This window comes from Hippopotamus amphibius, chromosome 3 (assembly GCF_030028045.1).
Source record: "Hippopotamus amphibius kiboko isolate mHipAmp2 chromosome 3, mHipAmp2.hap2, whole genome shotgun sequence".
In the NCBI taxonomy this organism is placed as follows: Eukaryota; Metazoa; Chordata; class Mammalia; order Artiodactyla; family Hippopotamidae; genus Hippopotamus; species Hippopotamus amphibius.
The window spans coordinates 105,992,516-106,013,261 of record NC_080188.1 but is presented as its reverse complement, the minus strand read 5'-3'; the positions used below and the strand labels follow the sequence as shown (position 1 = coordinate 106,013,261).

The 20,746-nt window shown below is 36.2% G+C and overlaps 4 pseudogenes; all 4 read right to left on the bottom strand.

Annotated features, from left to right (window-relative positions):
- Positions 1–431: 431 nt before the first annotated feature.
- On the bottom strand, positions 432–1,394 carry LOC130848533 (olfactory receptor 5F1-like; annotated as a pseudogene).
- A 3,881-nt stretch (positions 1,395–5,275) lies between these two features.
- Positions 5,276–6,219, bottom strand: LOC130848532 (olfactory receptor 10AG1-like; annotated as a pseudogene).
- Positions 6,220–16,132: 9,913 nt separating this feature from the next.
- LOC130848531 (olfactory receptor 5F1-like) lies at positions 16,133–16,914 on the bottom strand (annotated as a pseudogene).
- A 2,655-nt stretch (positions 16,915–19,569) lies between these two features.
- Positions 19,570–20,516, bottom strand: LOC130849976 (olfactory receptor 5F1-like; annotated as a pseudogene).
- Between the last annotated feature and the right edge of the window lie 230 nt (positions 20,517–20,746).

Sequence of the window (20,746 nt, the reverse complement as noted above, 5' to 3'; positions counted from 1 at the left end):
TTGATTTAAGCATCTCCCCAGGAAATAATTCAATAAAATAAAAGTCTATTTTACATTTAAAACATTTTAACGCATGTGATATATATCATTCCCTTACAAACCATAAATGGTGAAAAAGAATGCATCAGAAAATAATATACTGATAATTACAAACAAACTACACAATGACTTTCACGTGACATTGTAACTTTTGTCTTTATATAAGTATACTTATTACTTTATTTTCCCTAACAGAAGTTCCTTTACAAACAAGCCCAATTTTTAAAAACGTTGGGGAAATATACAATAATTAGATGAAAGCCCATGGTCTTACATAAGTATGGTAAATTATATCCAATTTGATGCATGTATTAACAAAACATGATTACATAGATTACGTTGTAATGAAAATAAGCTTGATCCAGCTTTTGAACATTCAGTACACACTGTATTTATTTCAGAAAATTAACTAACCACAGAAATGAAGGAACCATTTTTCTAGTAATTACATTCCATAAAGCTTTCTTTACTTTCTTATTCCTGAGGCTATAGATCAGAGGATTCAACATGGGGATCGCCACTGTGTAGAACACAGAAGCCACTTTGTCTTGAGTCAGGGAGTAGCTGGAAGAAGGTCTCAGGTAAGTATAGATGGAGGTAGAATAGAACAGAATGATAGCTGTCAGGTGAGAGGCAGACGTTGAGAATGCTTTGTTCATCCGCTCTCCTGAACGCATAGGAAAGATGCAGACAAGATTGTAGGAGTAGGAGGTGAGAATCACCAGCAGAGTCCCAACTATATTCACACCAGCAAAAATGGACACGATGCTTTCATTCAGGTGTATGTCAGAACATGAGAGCTTAAAAGGTGGGGGGCAGTCACAGAAGAAGTGATGGATGACACTGGAACTGCAGAATGGCAAGCTGCTTACATAATGTGTGAACCACGGAGTTCAACAGTCCTGCTGCAAACCCCCTGATGCCATTTTTAGGCAGACTGTTCTGGACATGATCAAGGAGTAAAGGAGAGGGTTGCATATGGCCATGTAACAGTCATAGGCCATTAACCCAAGAAGGATGCATTCAGTTGTGCCCAAGGCTATAAAGAAGTACATCTGCAGAAAGCAGCCAGCAAAGGAGATGGTTCTCTTCTCTGATGACAAATCTGCCAGCATCCTTGGAGTGACGGTGGTTGTAAAACAAACGTCCACAAAGGACAAATTAGCCAGGAAGAAATATATGGGTGTGTGAAGTCGGAAATCAGTCCTGATTAAGAGGATCATCCCAACATTCTCCACAACTGTAAGTGTGTAAATCACAGAAAAAGGCAAAAACGGGATAACCTGTAGCTCAAGTGTATCTGCTAATCCCAACAGAATGAATTCAGTCAGTCATGTATAATTTTTTCTGGCCATTTATTACTAATATAGTATGGTTAAACTTACATTAGGTGTAAACATTTTCCCCTTTAAAGTTTACAGGAAATGGGAGAAATGCTAATGAAGTTAGTCATACTTAAAAGAAAAGAAATTAGGACAAGAGAGTACAGTATATAGAGTAACTAAAGCAAGAGGAAAATTAGTGGACAAATGAATAAGCACTGAAATTTACTAAGCAGATGTCTATGTTGTATCTGGGTTGAAGGAATTTCAAATCACTAGTCTAAGTCAACACATTTCACTTCAGTTTCTGCAAATGCAACATCTTTCTATTCTTTCTCTTCTAGCCCACAACCAAAATGCAAAATACAGCACTATCCTTGCTAAAATCGCTCCCATTCTCTGAGCAGGTATGTGAGTTTAACTCAATTGCACTTGTTTCTTCTCCTTAGGACTACTCTGTGTATTCTTCAACTCCAAAGTTCATGCATTGCCACTGGGAAATCGCTTTTATGTTTCCCATGCAGCAAAAACAGCCCATTTAAAATTATCAATATTTTGACATCTATCATATTCTTAAAAATGATTTTAATACTGTTTAAAAGTGAACCAAACAACTGTACTCATTACAAAGACACTATCAAAATGATACCAAGCAGTACCACACACTGTACCTGTCCATGGCAGAGAATTATAGCACTAAGTACTTAATAGCATCTGTCCTAGGACTAAACTGTCTAGTCTATTATGTTCTCTTTTATTAGAATCCCTAATAACCCAGTTGAGGAACAAAAATGAAAAGACAACTTTCAAGTTTTAAATGAAATGAAAAGCAGTGAAAATTGGAATAACCTCTTTGTAAAAAATTGACACACCTTGTAAATATACACACCTTGCTGCTCTTTTATTTTGCTTCCCTTAAAAGAGGTTGGGTAACCATGGGGACTGGATTATATGTTTTGACTGTGGTGTCAATCCTCTAAAGGCATGAGATCTAGTCTCAAAAATAATTAAAATAAGATCACATGTGAGTGAATGGAATTAAACATGATGTAGGTCTGGCAACCTAAGGTGATCATTGATCTTTGTGTTACTTCAGATATTTTGCCACTGTTTAAAAATTATTAATTTTATTTGGCTATTTAATTTTCTTTTTGTAGTTTTGCTTATTCCAAAAGGGTACATAGCCCACTACCACATTATTCTTCTGCGTGTGTATGTGTTTCCCCCTCCCCTTGCTTCAGTGAGTTTAACCTTCAATCCAGCTCTGTTCTTGTGTGAAAGAAATGAGAAGGGGACACTAACTTCAACCCTTTTTTAAAGAAATACTCTACCCTGAGTAAGACAATATATAAGAAAACATAACTTATTTCTTTAAGATTTCATAATTGTATAATTGCATTTGTTAAAATATTGCATGATTCTGATCTTACAAGGAGATTAAACTACAGATTTTACATATCAAATACATGTCACAAAGAGAAATAAATCCCATTGGATGTCCACATGAAGGGAGAGTCAGTTTGCACAGAGAAATAAATAAATTGTGGCAACATTTTGTGAGGTCAGTCTCCCAAGGCAATAGAAATAAAAGAAAAATAAACAAATGTGCCTAATAAAATTTATAAGCTTTTGCCAGTAAAGGAAACCATAAACAAAATTAAAAGACAACTTGTGGACTGGGTGAAAATTTTTGCAAACAATGCAACCGACAAGGGCTTATTTTCCAAAATATACAAAGAGCCCATGAAATTCAACAACGTAAAAAACAAACAATCTAATCCAAAAATGGACAGAAGACATAAATAAATATTTCTCCAAAGAGGATATACAGATTGCCAACAGGAGCATGAAAAGATGCTTAAAAATGCTAACTATTAGAGAAATATAAATCAAAACTACGAGGTATCACCTCACACCAGTCAAAATGGGCGTCATTAAAAAAATCTACAGGGACTTCCCTGGTGGCACAATGGTTAAAAATCTGCCTGTCATTGCAGGGACATGGGTTCGATTCCTGGTCCGGAAAGATCCACATGCCACGGAGCAACTAAGCCCAGGGAACATGACTACTGAGCCTGTGATCTAGAGCCTGCAAGCTGAGCCACAACTATTGAGCCTGGGCTCCACAAATATTGAAGCCCACACACCCTAGAGCCCACAAACCGCAAGAATAGTACCACCACTTGCTGCAACCCTGGTACATTGTTGATGGCAGTGTAAACTGGAACAACCACTATGGAAAAGGGTATGGAGGTATCTTAAAAACCTCAAAATAGAGTTGCCATATGATCAAGCAATTCTACTCCTGCACATATATTCAGACAAAATTATTATTTGAAAAGATACACACACCCCTATGTTCATAGCAGCACTATTTATAATAGCCAAGACAAGGAAACAAACTAAATATCCACGGACAGATGAATGTAAAGGAAGATGTGCTACATGCATACAAGAAGATGTGCTCAGCTGTATAAAAGAATGAAATGATGACATCTGCAGCAATTTGGATGGACCTAAAGATCATCATACTAAGTGAAGTAAGTCAGAATGAGGAAGACAAAAATCCTATATCACTTATAAGTGGAATCTAAAATTTGGTACAAATTAACTTATTTACAAAACAGAAACAGACTCACAAACATAGAAAACAAATTTATGGTTACCAAAGGGGACAGAGAGCTCTGGGGGGTGGGATCAATTTGGAGTTTGGGATTAGCAGATATAAACTATTGTATATAAAATAGATAACGAACAAGTTCTGACTGCATATCAGCAAAGAAATACACACACACACACACACACACCCTCCTATATATATATAACCAGCAAGGTTCTACTATAAATATATACATATATGTGGAACTATAGTCAATATCCTGTAATAAGCCATAATGGAAAAGAATAGGAAAAAGTATGTATAACTGGATTACTTTGCTGTCCATCGGAAAATAAAGCAACATAATAAATCAACTATGCTTCAATTAAAAAAAATTAGTAGCTGGTATTGGAAAAAACCTGACGACGTGTGAATTGTCAAACCTGAGTTACAGATTTTCCATGCTTTGTAGATGTTAAAGCAGGACTTAAACAACGAGACTAGATGAATCACTTCACCTAAGTATACATTCTGTTCTAGCTCATATACCATGTCCAAAAGCAGCATAAGAGGTCAGACAGTAACAGTCCAGGTTTTAAGCTGGTTTCCGCTGCTTTTAGACAAGTCAATTTTTAATGTCATTTTATTTGTTTGTAAAATGAGGATCATTTATACTATTTTTCCATAACTTTACAAGGAGGCTGTATATTCAATTGGAACAGTCTAAGGGTACTGTTCAATTAGTATCAGGGACTCCCAAGACCACATCACATATACAAGGCTGAGGAGACAAGGATTAACCCATTCCTGTCACTTGTGTCTTTGTCTTTTCACCTCTGACTTATTTAACAAGTAATTCTTTCTCCTGACTTATGAGTGTGCTCTTAATCCTTTCTTGTTTAAAATGTGTCTCAAATTTTTGGTTTGATAGTGACACTTTCACTATAATGAAATGATAAATTTTGTTTAGGCAGTAATATTCTGGCCCTATATACTGAAAGGAGATCAGCTAAAATTTAACAGGATCTAGTCTAACGTGGGGTCCTCAGATACCAGAGCCTGTGAATTTTCACGGGACCCATGGTAGTAAATATAGTGTATATGTAGGAAATGCAGTATATATAGGCATGCTTTAGAGTTGAAGAAAATATTCGGTAGGACTGGCATATTGCTTAAATTATTTTAGCAGCATTGTTTATTTTTAATGCTTTGATAATTAAACTAATTTTAATAGTGTATAGCATAATAGTGTGTGGAGACTGTAATGAGTACAAAACAAATTTTATGAAGTGATGTTTTTGAGTCTTAGGACAATTCATATCAGGAGGAGTTTTTTCAGGGCCACCATAACATCTTTGTTTCTCAGACAGTATATCACAGGGTTAAACATTGGTGTGACAATGGTGTAAAAAAGAGAAAGAAATTTGTCCATTCCTATTGAATGACTGGAATTCGGTCTTAAATATGTAATGAGTCCTGATCCAAAGAATAAAGACACAACCATGAGATGAGAAGAACAGGTGGAGAAGGCCTTGGCTCGCCCAGTGGCTGAAGTCAGCTTCAGGATGGTCTCAATTATTCTCACATAAGATCCAAGAATCAACATGAAAGGAATAGTAACAACTAGAAGAGCAATTACATAAATCAATATATCAATCATAAAAGTGTCCCCACAGGCAAGTTTAAGCACTGGTGGTACATCACAGAAAAAGTGATTCAACTGGTTAGAGCCACAGAAGGGAAGAGAGAAGACCTGGTAGGTAAAGCCTGTGTGGACTGGAATTCCACTGACCCAACAGCCAGCTGCCAGTTGGACACACAGCCTCCTGTTCATGAGGAGAGGGTAGAGTAATGGGTGGCAAATGGCCACATACCTGTCATAAGCCATTGCAGTCAAAAGCAAGCACTCAATGCTCCAAACACCAGAAAGAAATACATTTGAGCAGCACAGGCCAGAAAGGATATATTTCTTGTTTGTCTGCAAAGATCCACTAATAATCTAGGGACAGTGACTGATACATAACATATTTCCAAGGAAGAAAAGTTCCCCAGGAAAAAGTACATGGGGGTCTGAAGGGAAGGCTCTGTCTTGGTTATTATGATGATGAGGCTATTTCCCATCAGAATAATCATGTAGATGATCAAAAATACCCCAAAAAGTAATCCTTGGAGGTCAGGAATATCTGAGAAACCGAGCAAGATGAAACCCACCAATGTAGTCCTGTTCCATGGCAGGGAATTCTGTCCCCTGGATCCCATCTGTGAACAGAAGATTGAGAAGTCACTCCACTTGGCTCAGTCCAGCAGCAAAATGGGAAGTAACAGATTGATGATTTCAAATCCAGTGTCACAGGATAATCAGTATGTTTGTTTTTTATTTGTGGAAATATATTTTACATTCAATATTCTAAAATTCTACAGTGTGAAAACAGAAAACAGAAAAATCTATTCTTCCTGCTCATGTTAAAATTATGGGTATATGAAAAACACAGAAAAACAAACAATAAAAAAAGAGCACTATGTCAGGTAGCCTAGTCTCAGTCTAGGAACTTCTCTAGGTTATTTGGGACATTTTCTAACGAGAACTGCCTTTTTATTCCTGATCAATTTGGTCTGTTTTTTATTTGTAATTTTTTTCTGCCGAGAACTCTCTAAGTTGTAATTTATTTATGTGATTATTTCATGTTTGGCTTGAGGTCTCCCCTGTGAGCTGCATCTCAGGTAACCAAAGGGCAAGGTGATCAGTAAGGCTCTACTGTCAGGCCCAGTTCAGTCCAGCCTGGGCCACTCACTATGTGGGAAAGAGACTTAGACACTGACCAGAAAGAAAAGACATATGTCCTTGTTTCCATCATGCATATTCCATGTGATATAGCATAGAAATTTATAGCAGAAATAAAATAGCATGGCAAGTCTTATGTTCACCTGAATTTAGAATATCAGAGAGAGAAGATTTTGATGTAATTTGTCCTCAACCCCACAATAGCCCCCAACATTCTTAGTAATCTACTTACATTTCTAATCTGGGGCCTTTACTAGTAATTACATAATTTTAAGTCCTTTATGGAATAATTAAACAAGAATAAGGAAAAAGAACATGAGTAAAAGGATATGATCCCAGAGATCACATACCCGACACCAGACCAAATGTAAAGTTAGCCTTTGTGTACCTCTTCTTCTACCTCTAAAGAAGTATGTCTGAACATATATAATATATTGTGAACATATAAAACATTGTGAATATATGGTATGTATTATGAATATATGTACATTGTATAATATCTATCCTAATTATAGATATCTGAATAACTATCATAAAGCAAGGTGCTAAATGCAGTGTAGACTTAGCCCAAACAGCTCAATTCATAATTAAGCATTTTTGGACCAAGTAAGTGCCATCTCTCCTCCACTGTACTGGGTCCTAGACATCAGTTCTGTGATTTCCACCCAGCATCATTAATGCTAAGTAGTGACTTGTTTCACAGATTATCACCTTCTCCCAATCCATTGTCATGAGTTTTGAACTTTCTCCCTCATTCCCAAACTCCAAGTGTGTCTTCACTTGCTACAGAATACAGCCTCCCTTCCTTCTTTGAAGACCCCCTCTTCCTTCTCAGAAACCCCAAATAGATGTAGAAACTGACAATTTCTACTTTGAGTCTTTGTTCTCACTGATCTCAAACTTTTCCCTTCTTATTGCAGTGAATTCTCTTTAATTTTGTGATTCATGTTTCACAGCAAACTATAAAGGCAAAGCTTCCTCCTGGCTCATCTCTGTGTACAGCTCAGAAATGTCAAGAGAAGGGACCAAGGGCCTGAGAAGTTTTAGATTCAAATAGTATGTTGTTCAAACTCAGCCCTAGTGTGTTCCTCTAAATCTTCTCTCACACCTCTCTCTTTGGTTTTTCTGTTTTCTTCTCTTTCTTTTTTCTTTCTGTTTTTACATTTGATAATTACTTTCTTATTTTAAATCTTCTCAGTCTTTCAAGACTTTTTATCTATATATCTACAATCTAACAATCTACTACATATATACATAAATATATATATGTATATATATAGTTTTTCTTCAGGACTGACACCTTATGAAAACCAGCTGGAAGGGAATTGAATTTTCAGCCATACAGACATGTTTGACCGAATGTATCAGGCAGTAAATTCATGCATAACTTGTTACACATATTGTAGTCTATTATGGTTGAATAAAACATGTTGTTAAATACAAACTATGCTAAATACAAAAGACACAAATGGTAAGTAATATGATCTTGATTTCTGCCATTGCAGAGCTTAGCAACTAGTGGTGAAGTCAGACCTGTAAGTCAGGTAGTGCAGGACAGTGTGCAGGCTATGTAGAGAGTAAAATAAGGTGTTATCAGAGCACCAGATAAATGCTCAAGAAGAGATGCTGAACCTAAGCCTTCATAAGATCTTAGGTTAACACAGAATCATTGTTATCTTTATTTACAAAAATAGCAAAATATTTTTATAGGAGAAAAACACCCTCATGTCCTTATTCAATTGTGTATTCTGAAGATTAGTCAGGTGCTCACATGAGTGAGTGGCTTATAAATATTCCCCAACAGAAAATTGCATAAATGAAGATTTTCCACTGACCTCAGCAATCATACTATGTTTAACTAGATTCAAGTACGCACTAACCAAAGGATCGGGCCATTGAGTGATTTAACAAGGACATTACATAATTTAACTGATTTTTTTTTTTTGAATTTTGCTGATCTTTTATCCTTCCCTAGAGTAGCCTTTTCTCAATCTCAGAGAGAAAAGAATGTACAGAGTAGCATTTTGGAGGAATATTGAGTTAAAATTAACTGATAATTTTCTGCTGGGTGGGTATATACCATCAGTAATTTCTAGAGAAAAAAACACTCTAATTTACCAGGCTTTTATTTTTAGTTTTTTTTTTTTTTTTTTTTTTTTTACCCTCTCATCTGTGCCAGTCTGACAGTTGTACTTGGAATACATAGGAGAAGTAGATTTCATTATAGAAATAGAAACAAAATTAAATTTAATTGTCTAAATGAAATCCTATTTAATATCTGATAGCATCCCCAAATATAACCTTCTTTGATTATTTTCTTTTTCTGAACTTGATCTAGTCTCTCTATTAACAATTAGTGGCATGTTGGCAGTTCTAACATGGGAACTTCAGTCCTTCCTTTACCAATGTCTCTATTTTAGCAGGAACTATCATAACTATGGAAAGTAGAGAGGCTTTGTTATTTTTAACTATGTTTTTATGGTTATCAGTTTTTATACATTTATTATGGGCTAACCACTCTATTGACTTTGTGTTACCCTATTTATTGCAATCTGAATGAAATAGACTATTATTCACATTTTGCATAAAGAGCCAGAGGCATAGAGACTTTAAGTATCTTGTGCAGTGTCAAAAACTAGTATGTGACTTTGGTGATTTCAATTCATCAGTGTAATGCCAGAGTTCATATTCTTAATTAAAGCTTAATAGACTTCTTGGAATATTCAAGAGGAAATACTGTTTTGAATTTAATATTCTTAATAATATTATTAATAAAATGAAGTAATATAAACTTCTTCACAGTAGCAAATTGATTTCATGTCTATTTTACATCTCACAGACTGTTTAAAAGCAAAAGAAAATTCTTATAAACTCTGTATGTTTCAAGTTCAGAAGATTTATCTTATTAATGAATGAGATTCGATGAAAGTGCTTTTTCTTTTCTTAGGACATTCGATTCTTTTTTTTACATTTTTTTTTCTTATTAGTAATGCATGTATAGCTATACATGCAACCCCAATCTCCCAATTCATCCCACCCCACCCCAGTCCCCCCACTTTCCCCCTTTGGTGTCCATATGTTTGTTCTCTACATCTGTGTCTCTATTTGTGCCTTGCAAATGGGTTGATCTGAACAATTTTTCTAGATTCCGCATGTATGTGTTACTATACAATATTTATTTTTCTCTTTCTGACTTACTTTACTCTGTATGACAATCTCTAGGTCCATCTACGTCTCTACACGTGTCCCAATTTCATTCCTTTTTATGGCTGAGTAATAATCCATTGTATATATGTACCATCTTCTTTATCCATTCTTCTGTTGTTGGACATGTAGGTTGCTTCCATGACATGGTTATTGTAAACAGTGTTGCAATAAACATTGGGGTGCATGTGTATTTTTAAATTATGGTTTTCTCTGGGTATATGCCCAGGAGTGGGATTGCTGGGTCATATGGTAATTCCATTTTTAGTTTTTTAAGGTACCTCCATCCTGTTCTCCATAGTGGTTGTACCAATTTACTTTCCCAACAACAATGCAAGAGGGTTCCCTTTTCTCCACACTCTCTGCAGCATTTATTGCTAGTAGATTTTCTGATGGTGCCCATTCTAACTGGTGTGAGGTGATACCTCATTGTAGTTTTGATGTGCATTTCTCCAATAATTAGTGATGTTGAGCAGCTAGGACTTTTGATTCGTGAATTAAAAGAATACACTACAATAAAACAAGCAGGTTAAAATAATTACTGCTTACCTTTTTATATTATGGAGAAATCACTATGAGTTACTCTTTTACAAGGACCACGGTCTTATGTAATATAAACATCTATTTGAATTATTCAAGTAATACATTCTGCCATTCTTATTTTCCCTTGAAGCTCATACTTTGCTGAAATCAATCAGTTCACTTAGATAGATAATAGCCCCTTATTATTGTGGAGATATCTTCTCTCCGTGACACATTGCATTTTATACTCAATAAACTGTTTATCAAGTGACAACATAGAAAATAACCACGGCTCCCTCTGGGTCAATTAGTGCTGCATTGAAGTGTCTCTCTCTGTGGAATATGGTCTGAGGAGCACCAGCCTCCTAGCCACTCCTCTCTACCTATCTCCCCAACCTCTAGATCTTGGGAAAGTGAAGAAATTCCCCTCCTGGGAAAGGCTGTTTAAGACATTCACAGTCTTAAAATTGGTCAATATCTATGTATGCAATCAGTGGAATCAAAATTTGAAATTATTAAAATGCCATTTCTTAACCTCACAGTGTGTAACTTGCAAAGCATCTAGAATTCATGCATCATCTAGTTTGTTTCTGAGATAAGCCCTCTGTTCACACCATGTATAGAATTTATCTTTAGTTACAGGTACATACATAAGAAAATGAGATGAGTTTGAACAAGACTATATAGTACACTGAGTTGTCTATATCAAGCAGGTGGGAATGGGAAGAAGATATTGTGAAGGCTTTAAAACCAATAGGAAAGAGAATGTAGTGTAAATTTTTATTTTTGCTTTGAATCTTTGCTAAGCCATGTAAAGTAATTAATTCATGCATTCAGCCCATCTCTATTCACTTATCAAAGCATTCACTAAATATGCAGCCATATCAGGTGCTGTGCTATACTCTTCAGGAAGCACAGGTAGCTTTGTATCCTATAAATTGGTCACAATGTCTGACAGTCAAACACCTGTTCATCTCTCAGGTAGAGCTGGTATGTCATATCCTATGAAAAGTAACATGTTATTTCTACGAGTTAAACATATCTACTGGCATGCTTTCTTATATAACTTCCAGTTTGAACTTTATAGTGTTATATCTTAATATTTATCCCATAATTTGCCTTTCTCTCTGGTCTTAAACTCCTTGAACCTAGGGTATTTGTCTTGTTTATTGATGCACATCCAGCTCTAAGTACAGAGACATCTACATAGAACACTCTGGGGCATTTTACAGACTCAATACTTTACACCTGCATCATCGAACCTTTGCAATCACTGATCATATGTACTGTGTTCCCTTCCATTGTTAGCAGTGAGTAAAATGTCTGGAAGATATGGAATGTGACATAAGAACTTTACTGCACACAAGAGTGGAAGCAGAGAAACCACTTAAGATGTGGTTGCAAAAATCTATATGGGAAACGATGGAACAGGGCTGAAGTGGTGCATATACTGTGAGAAGTGGTCACAGGATTTATGTAGTTTCTTTCCAAGCATGTTCTTCTGTTTGATTCTCATGTTTACCATACATAAAATCAGCCACATTAGAAAATATGACATATTCACTGTTCTCCATCTTTTTTGACCTACATTATTTACACTGACTAGTCATCAAATTATTCTGACTCTTCCAAATATTAACTAATTTCACTCATTTTCTTCTATTTTTCTGGGGATTTCTTTAGTTAACACCCTTGTAGTCATTTTATATTGAAATAATTTTTATTTTTTTATTTTTATTTTTTTATGTTTTTCTACTTTTTTTCAAATATTTTCCCATCTAGGTTATTACAGAATACTGAGCAGAGTTCCCTATGCTATACAGTAGGTCCTTGTTGGTTATCTATTTTAAATATAGCAGTGTGTATATGTCAATCCCAACCTCAAAGTCTCTCTCTCCCTATCACGCTTCTCCCCTGATAACCACAATTTTCTAAAAAACTTTAGTTTCATTACTATTTCACTTTTCTCAATCTTCTCTTTCTAAATTCAAAGACAATGTTTTTTTCCGTGAAGTAGATAAAATCATGCATTTTCCTCCTTAATTCCTTTCACTGCTCTCCTTGGTCCCCATGATTGTATCATGCACCCTGTTAGAGACTGAAAAGCGATGAACAAACCCAGTTCTCCTTCGTTTTTTTTTTTCTGTAGTAGCCCAGATGTGTTTCCCATATCTCTTTCCACTTGCATGACCATGTGACTCAGTTCTTGGCAATGAAATAGGAGAGAACACAAAACGTGGAGATTTGCTCACTTGCTTAACAGAACATCTCCCAGAATATCACCCCTCCGCATTTTGGTTGGATAGCCCTGGAATGACCCCAGAAACCATGGAAGTCACCAGTGGAAAATGTCAAAGCCACCTGTCCCTGAATGATTCTTTACAGTGTTTACCCTAATACTGGGATCCTGCCCTGGAATATTCTTCTTTAGAACCCTCAGATCTTAGAATTATAGGAGTTTCCTACCTTTAATAGAGTTGAACCAAATTAGTACAGATGCATTGCTTTTCTTCTCCTCTCCCTCTGCATAAATTATCTAAGTTTCTTCACCTTCATCCCCCACATTCCACAGGGTCATTGTATAGCACCTGACTGCACTCACTTGGCAACAGGTGATTGATTCCACAGTACGTGTTATACCAAATATGGTTCAACAAGTCCATTTCCTGCAACTGTTTGAGTAAGAACCAAGAGAAAGTGTTTCTCCATTTGTGTCTGTAGTTGTATTTTTTTCTTAAACCCAGGAATTGTTTTGCATCTTTCCCTCAGTACTGTATGGACAGAAGGTTGAACTCAGACCTCAGGGAGATAGAGGAGAATCAAACAGATGTGGAAGAAAGTCCATGTCTATTTTCATCTTTCTGTTTGCTGTATCAGCAAGGTAATGACTCTGACATACAGACAACACAAACATGGCTAGTAAATTATATTTTAACATCTTACTTTTTTTACATCACAATTTAAAATGATCCTACAATTTCAGTAGGTTGAACATTTTGAGCCCAGTTTACAAACTCAGTTTTTGATCTAGCTCTTCATCAGGTCGGTCTCCTGTTTCCAAAACTTTGACATTCCTTGGCCAGTATTTGTAAGCTCTTCCGTTAACAATTCTGTGGAGAATAATATTTCTTAAGTGACTGAAATATCCCAAGGACTACTCTGAGATTTAAGGATGGTGCATGGGTACATGAATGTTTCCACAGTAGGACTAATATCACAGCATTTAAAGAGAATGTTAACATAGGTACATACCAATTTCCCAGCCAAAGCAGTAAATTATATCTTGGTTTCACGACAAATGACCACATATCTGTTTTCTTATTATTTTTTAAAATGTATTTATTTATTGACTGTGTTGGGTCTTCCTACTTTGCATGGGCTTTCTCTAGTTGCAGCGAGTGGGGGCTATTCTTCATTGAGGTGCACAGGCTTCTCATTTTGGTGGTTTCTCTTGTTTCAGAGCACGGGCTGTAGGTGCTCTGGCTTCAGCAGTTGCAGCCACAGGCTCAGTAGTTGCAGTATGCAGGCCCTAGAGTGCAGAGCCTGTGGGCTTCAGTAGTTGTGGCTCTCAGGCTCTAGAGTGCAGGCTCAGTAGTTGTGGCACACGGGCTTAATTCCTTAGTGTCAGGGATTGAACCCGTGTCCCCTGCATTGGCAGATGGATTTTTAACTGCTGTGCCACCAGGAAAGTCCTACAACTATATACTTGCAGAAGGTGGTAACACTAAACATTCAAGTGAAGTAAAAGACACGGAAAATTAGAGAAACAGGAAACAAAGGAGATAATATAGCAAAGAGACACAAAGAAACTATATTCATAAAGGGAGATTTGAATAAATATTGTCAGATTGTAAAGAAAGAGAAGGATAAAATCACACTCAATATAATATCTAAAAGTCTCTTCATGCTTCTGCAACTTAAATGTATTTTGAGTTAAAGAAAATAAATATTATGAACGTGTTTTGCATGTGTTTTGAAAAATAAGCAATAACATACAATAATTTTAAAGATATTTTTTACAAGAAATTACAGGTTAAAATAATCAAAATTTATGTAAGAATCACACATTCAATTAATTAAAAATGACCAGTATCATTAGGAGCTAAGAGCTCCCAATGTTGGAAATATTTGCAGACTTCGTAAATGAGCTCAATTAAATAGAGAAGGCTATAAAAACAAATCTGAAAATAACTGTATTTCATCCCCCACTCAATGTTTCTATTCCTAAGTTTTACTAGAAATTAAAGCATTTACTGGAAAGAGTAGAATACCAATATTTTCTAGTTAATTATTTGAATCCCATAAATACCAAGGCAGGGAAAGCAGAAAGAGACCAGCCAAAGAACAACCAGCTAGTACAGAATAATGTAGCTGAACCACTCAATGAAGGAGTGAACCTTCTCTGAGATCAACCTGATCAACCTGCTGCAGGGCCTCCAGGGCCAGACAACCACTTTGAACTGAAAGCATGGCCTAAGGGTGCACAGACAACACGTATGTGCACATGAATATTCTTCAACTACATGGACCAGAGGGCCATGGATGCTTCAGCTGGAAAACCTTTTGTGACAGGTCCTTAGGTCTGCTTTGCCACATCCCAGATGAATTGAAAATCACAGCCTCTATCAAGTGCAACTTCAGCAACAACTGCAAGGGAAGGGCCATGGGGAGTTTCCCTCCAAAAATTATGTGAGCCTGTTGTTCTAGCAAGCCCTGAACCAAGTTATTTTGCTAATAAGCCAATTCCCATTCCACCTTCATATTAATGGTTAGCTTTAATATTAAAATTAACTTTAATTTTTTTTTATTGTTAATTGATAGAAGAGTTCCATAAGCAGGAAATTCATGAGCATATTGCAAACAATATGTGTCAGTTACCCTCATTTAATATTAATATCTACCTGCTTTAGAACTATGTGTGGATTAAACTCTGCAGTAGCTGAATCTGTGTGCATGTGGCTTTTTGTGTGTGTTTATCATCTGGGAGCAAGAAAGCAAGAGAAGAATAGGAAATTTTTGAGAAAGAAAGAAAGGAATAGAAGAAAAGCTGTTGCAAGTGGTGAATTCTAATCAGCAGTTTTCTACATGGCACTCTTTTACACAAATTCATAGTTATTCTTTAATGAATATGTATGTGTTCGCAGGAATAACAGAAATAAAATATCAGGAGTTTACTGTTAAATTAAAACCATACTCCTGAATTTTGATTAAAGCATGTCCCCAGAAAATCATTCCATAAAATAAAACAAGCATCTCCTTAAAACATGTTGGCGTATGTGATATATAATGATCTCTTACAAATCATAAATGGTGAAAAATTATACATTAGAAAAAAACAACTGATAATTACAAGTACTCTACATGGCTAGTTTCATGTGACATTATCACTTTTGTCTCTAAATATCCAATCCCTTTATTTCCCTAACCACAATTACTTTAAAATAAGCACTAAATTTGACAACTCAATGTAAATATAAAATGATTAGATGAAGTTCCATAATTTCATATTCATTTGATAACAGTTTATAACTAATGGGATACATGTACTTGAGTATTAATAGAATATGATTAATTAGAAAATATTCTAATGAAAAATGGTAAACTTGATCCAGACTTTGAAACTTCAGTACTTACTCAATTCAGTTAAGAAACCTAAGCCAACAATCACAGAATAGAAGGGATCCTTTTCCTAGTATTTACATTCCATAAAGCCTTCTTTACTTCCTTATTCCTGAGGCTGTAGATCAGAGGATTCAACATGGGGATCACCACCATGTAGAACACAGAAGCCACTTTGTCCTGATTCAAGGAGTAGTTGGAAGTAGGTCTCAGATAAGTATAGATGGAGGTGGAATAGAACAGAATGATAGCTGTCAGGTGAGAGGCACATGTTGAGAATGCCTTGCGCCTCCCCTCCCCTGAATGCATATGAAAGATGGAGAAGAGAATGTAGAAGTAGGAGGTGAGAATCACCAGCAGAGCCCCCACCATATTCACACCAGCAAAAATGGAAAAGATGCTTTCATTCAGGTGTATGTCAGAACATGAGAGCTTAAAAAGTGGGGGGGGGGGGGCTGTAACAGAAAAAGTGATGGATGGCATTGGAAATGCAGAACGGCAAGCTGCTTACATAACTTGTGTTAACAATGGAGTTCAACAGTCCTGCTGCAAAAGCCCCTGCTGCCATTTTTAGGCAGACAGTCCTGGACATGATCAAGGAGTAAAGGAGAGGGTTGCATATGGCCACGTAACGGCCATAGGCCATTAACCCAAAAAGGATGCATTCAGTTTTGCCCAAGCCTATAAAGTACATCTGCAGAAAACAGCCAGCAAAGGAGATGGTTTTCTTCTCTGATTAAAAAATCTACCAGCATCTTTGGGGTGATGGTGGATGAATAACAAATGTCCACAAAGGACAGGTTAGCCAGGAAGAAATGCATGGGTGTGTGAAGTCAGGGATCAGTCCTGATTAAGGGGATCATCCCAACATTCCCCACAACTGTAAGCATGTAAATCACAGAAAAAAGCAAAAAGAGGATAACTTGTATCTCCAATGAGTCTGTTAATCCCAAGAGGATGAACTCAGTCAGTGAAGTATAATTTTTTCTAGCCATTTATTACAAATATAGTATGCTTAAGCTTACATTAGGTGTAAATATTTCACTGTCCAAATTTTACAGAAAGTAATAGAAATTTTACTGAGGTTAGTGACGTATTAGAAAAAAAGACCTAGGATAATAGAGCATGGTAAATAGAGGATCTGAATTAGGAGGAAAATAGTGGACAAATGAATAAGCATTGGAATTTGTTAAGCCATTGTCTGTATTGAACCTGGGTTGAGGGTTCCACAAATCACTGGTCTAAGTCCACATATTTCACTTCAGTTTTTTGCAAATGCAACATCTATGTTCTATTCTCTCTTCTAGCCCACATCCAAAATGCAAAGTACAAAACTGTCCCTGCTGAAGTCTCTCCCATTCTCTGCAAAGGTATGTGAGTTTAACTCAAGTGCATTATTTTCATATCAAGGTGACTCTCTATATTCTTCAGCCTCAAAATTCATGCATTGCCACCCAGAAATCACTTTTGTTTTGTCTAAGCAGCAAAAATAGCTGATTTCAAATAACCAATATTTTGACATCTGTCATATTCTTAAGAATGATTTTGTAGTTTTTAAAAGTAAACCAAACAACTGCTTTCATTACAAAGCGCACTGTCAAATTACTGCCATGTAGTAGCACACACTGTACCTGTCCACTGCAGTGAATTATATCACCAAGTACTTAATAGCATCCTTCCCAGGACTAACTTGTCTAGTCTATTATTTTCTTTTTTATTAGAATCCCTCATAATGCAATTGAAACACAAATATTTAAAAAAGACAATTTTCATATTTTAAATGAAATTAAAGCAGTGAAATTTTGAATTACCTCTTTGTAAATATTTGAGACACCTTCTGAGTATACACACATTACTGCCCTTTTATTTTGTTTTCCTTGAAGAAGTTTGGGTAACCACGGGGACTAGATTATAGATTTAATTGTTAGTCAATCCTCTAAAGGCAGAAACTCTATTCTCAAATGTAATTAAAATATGATCACATGCAGGTTGATGGAATCAAACACTATGTGGACTTGCATCATAACGTGGTTACTGATCTCTGTGTTACTTTAAAGTTTACTAAAGTTAAAAAAACTTTTAATTGGCTATTTAGTTTCCTCTTTCTTTGTAATTTTATCTTATTTCAAAAGGGTACACAAGCCACTGTCAAATTATTATTTTTCCCTTGTGTGTGTGTGTGTACACATCTTTGTGTGAATGTGTGTGTATGTAAACCTCCACTTGTCTGGGTGAATTTACCTTCATCTCAATGCCATTCTTGAGTGAAATAAATTAGAAAGAGGTCCTAACTACTAACTTCATGCCTACACGAATATTCATCTGGGCAAGGTGAACTACGTGGGTCACAAAGGGTCCTACAGGGTTGAGCTGGATGACAACTTTGTGTCAAGTCATGAGGTCTGCTTTGCCACATCTCAAATGACTTGAACATCACAGCTTCTATCAGGTGCAACTTCAGCAACAAATGTAAGGGAAGAGCCATGGGGAACTTCCCTCCAAAAACTACAAGTTTAGTTACCATCTTAGCAAGACGTGAACCCCACTCAGTTTCCTCCAGAGTTCTAAGTCACTTCCATTCCACCTCCATATTAATGCTTACCTTTAATATTCAGATTAACTTTAATGGATTTTTACTGGTGTTTGACAGAAGATTTCCCTAGGCAGGAAGCCCATGAGCCTACTATACAGAATATGTGTGGGTTTCATCCGTTAAACATTGATCCACCTGCTTTGGAACGATGCCCTGATTCAGCTCTGAGACAGCTGCACATGTGGACATGTGGCTTTCTGTATATGTGTCAGTCTGGTAGAGAGAAAGCCAAAGAAGAATAGGACATTTTTGAGACATAAAGAAGGGAATAGAAGAAAAGCTGTTTTATTTGGTGCATTCTAACCAAACAGCAGTTTTCTAAGTAGAACACTTTTAAACAAATTCATACTTATTCTTTAGTGAATATGTATGTGTTTGCCAGGATAAAGGAAATAAAAGTTGGGGAGTTTACTATTGCAATTAAAATCATGTTACTGAATTTGATTTAAGCATCTGCCCAGGAAATAATTCAATAAAATAAAATGGAAATCTATTTTGAAATTAAAACATTTGACACATGATATATAACAACTTTTACAAATCATAAATGGTGAAAAATAATGCATCAGAAAAATAAATGAAAAATTAAAAATATACTTCAAAGCTGGTTCCATGTGATATTGTAATTTTGTCCCTATATACTTAGTCCTTTATTTCCCTAATCAAAATTTCATTACAGATAAACCCTATTTTAGGGGCCCAGTGGAAATACAATGACTACATGAAAGTTCCACTCTCTTACTGAAGTTTGATAAATTATTTCTATTAGATATATGTACTCTAGTATTAACAGAAAATTATTGTATAGAAAAGGAGCTAATGAAAATGTCTGACCAACTTTTGAAATTTTAATACATGTTCTATTTAGTTTTGAAAATGAACCAAATCATCACAAAAATAAAGGAACCCTTTTCCTAGTACTTATATTCCATAAAGCTTTCTTTACATCCTTATTCCTGAGACTGTAGATCAGAGGATTCAACATGGGGATCACCACTGTGTAGAACACAGAAGCCACTTTGTCTTGAGTCAGGGAGTAGCTGGAAGTAGGTCTCAGGTAAGTATAGATGGAGGTGGAATAGAATAGAATGATAGCAGTCAGGTGAGAGGCACACGTTGAGAAAGCTTTGCGCCTCCCCTCCCCTGAATGCGTACGAAAGATGCAGAAGAGAATGTAGGAGTAGGAGGTAAGGATCACCAGCAGGCTTCCAACTATATTCACACCAGCAAAAAGTGGACAAGATGGTTTCATACAGGCGTGTGTCAGAACATGAGAGCCTAATAATTGGAGGGCAGTCACAGAAGAAGTGATGGATGACATTGGAACTGCAGAATGGGAAGCTGCTTATACAACTTGTTTGAAACATGGAGTTCAACAGTCCTGCTGCAAAAGCCCCTGCTGTCATCTTTAGGCAGACAGTCCTGGACATGATCAAGGAGTAAAGGAGAGGGTTGCATATGGCCACATAACGGTCACGGGCCATTAACCCAAAAAGGATGCATTCAGCTGTGGCCAAGGCAATAAAGAAATACATCTGCAGAAAGCAGCCAGCAAAGGAGATGGTTTTCTTCTCTGATTAAAAAATCTACCAGCATCTTTGGGGTGATGGTGGATGAATAACAAATGTCCACAAAGGACAGGTTAGCCAGGAAGAAATACATGGGTGTGTGAAGTCGGGGATCAGTCTTGATTAAGAGGATCATCCCAACATTCCCCACAACTGTAAGCGTGTAAATCACAGAAAAAAGCAAAAAGAGGATAACCTGTATCTCCAATGAGTCTGTTAATCCCAGCAGGATGAATTCAGTCAGCGAAGTACAATTTTTTCTGGCCATTTATTACAAATTTAGTATGCAGAAACTTACATTATGTGTAACTATTTCAAAACGTACTGAAAATAGTAGAAATATTAATAGCCATACATGAAAAATAAAAAAAAAACTAAGTAGAGTAACTGAAGTAAAAGGAAATTAGTGGACAAATGAATAAGCATTGGAATTTGTTAAGCCATTGTCTGTATTGAACCTGGGTTGAGGGTTCCACAAATTATTGGTCTGAGTCCACA